Here is a 1790-nt window from a genome sequence, read left to right as displayed (position 1 = left end):
CTGTTTACTTATATATATGTATATATGTACTTAGCTTGTTCTCCAAGATACTTGATCATTTTGTTCCTCCTAGAGGTTGCAGGAGAGTTAGGGATTTGTTTCTGTATTTTGGGATATTCGGGATACTTATGTATATATATATGTGAATATTCTCCGGCCAGCCTTGGCTTCGTAGGCTGGGTCAAGAGCTAGTTTCACTGTATTTTTGGCACTATTGTTACTCTTTTACTTTTCCTACCCTCAACTCTTAAGTTTCTTAGCGCTTAAGTTATTCCATTTTCTCGAGCGTTGCGTTTTTTTATTTTGCCATTTTGTTTTACCCACTTTTCAAGGCTCCTAGTTTATTATATTCTTTCTACTATTATAAGTATGTATTTTATTTTAGAGGTTGTAGCGCCTCGCCACCTCTGTTTTACATCCTAGGTGTAAAGCTCTGCGTGGTAGGGCGTTACATTATGGTATCAGAGCAGTTCGTTCCCATAGAGCCTGAGGGACAGACTGATTATGCCTCTGGGCATACTCTAGGAGTGTATACATGCTATTTAGGGTATCTAATTGATATGTGTGGCATGAATGCTCATGAGCATGCATCTGGGATTTTGGAATACTGGACTTGAGATATTGAGACTGATCACCTTGATATCACTTATTTGGTATGAACAGGAATCAAATGGCGTCTTATGGGCGCGGTCATTAGCGTAATCGAGGTCGAGGACGGAGAGCTAATGAGGTGACCATACCGGTAGGTAGTTTGACCGATATCGTGACCGCAATGACGAGTGTTGTTGCTGCCATTGGAGCTGTTGCTGCTGTGACCATCTGAGTGGTGGATGGGATGGAACCACAAGCTGGAACTGGCAACGATGGTGATAATGAATATGAAGGTGGACCTAATGTTCTGAATACAGGGGTGCCAGTGGGTTATCCGGAGCAAGTTAACAGGGGTCAGGCAATGGGAGAAAGCTCAAGGAGGATTGAGGTAGCCAGGAATAATTGTTGGGAACCCTTCACAAAGAAAAAGGGAAATATTACACCTAGGAGCCAAAATTTCAAAAAGAATTGTTTTGTCGCTTCACGTTCTCAGCGCCGGAACAATGACCGAAGGAACGACAACCGTTTGGACCCAAATTCAGAAGGGCAAACTAGTGCTCAACCGGGTGACTTAAGGTGCTCAAGATGCAAGAGGTACCATCTGAACAGACCATGCAGGGTCGGATTAGGTGTATGTTACAAGTGCGGGAGGCCAGGGCATATGTTGTGGAATTGTTTATACAGAGAAAGTCGGGATGCAATCGAACCCGATTTTCAGACCCGAGGTAATTATGAACCATCAGTTGAATTTTTAACTTCCTTGCCTACCATTAATATGTAATATTCCTTCATGACGCATGACGAGTTTCAGTAATCATGAGGTCCAAGTCGATGATTAGTCGAAAACTATTGGTTGTTGAGACGGAGTGATACTTAGCTAACTTAGAGGAGTGGTTAGGCTTTGGAAGGTTAAGAATTAAGTGACGTAGTGGAAGTATGTTGGACCATATCTAAGGAATCAGGAGTGTTGAGGGCTACGCAGAGTTTTGTTCAGAATCCAGTGACGGTGAAACTTTGAGGAAGAGGAATAGAGCGAATTCAACCTTTAGCTGTTAATTGTTAAGAGGCAAGTGAAGATGAATCCAAATCCCTATACAAGAGAGTTTCTAAGACAATTCTTGAAGGTGTGTCAGAACTTCCATCTCAGAGAGAAAGCGAGTTTGCGATAGTCTTAGTCCCGGAAGCCGGATTAACTTCAA

The 1790-nt window shown here is 42.5% G+C and overlaps 1 pseudogene; it reads left to right on the top strand.

The window, feature by feature from the left end:
* The first annotated feature begins 670 nt into the window (after positions 1–670).
* On the top strand, positions 671–1372 carry LOC148567240 (uncharacterized; annotated as a pseudogene).
* Positions 1373–1790: the final 418 nt, after the last annotated feature.

This window comes from Arachis ipaensis, chromosome B4 (assembly GCF_059453495.1).
Source record: "Arachis ipaensis isolate K30076 ecotype BB chromosome B4, ASM5945349v1, whole genome shotgun sequence".
In the NCBI taxonomy this organism is placed as follows: Eukaryota; Viridiplantae; Streptophyta; class Magnoliopsida; order Fabales; family Fabaceae; genus Arachis; species Arachis ipaensis.
This window is presented reverse-complemented; position numbering and strand designations above follow the sequence as displayed.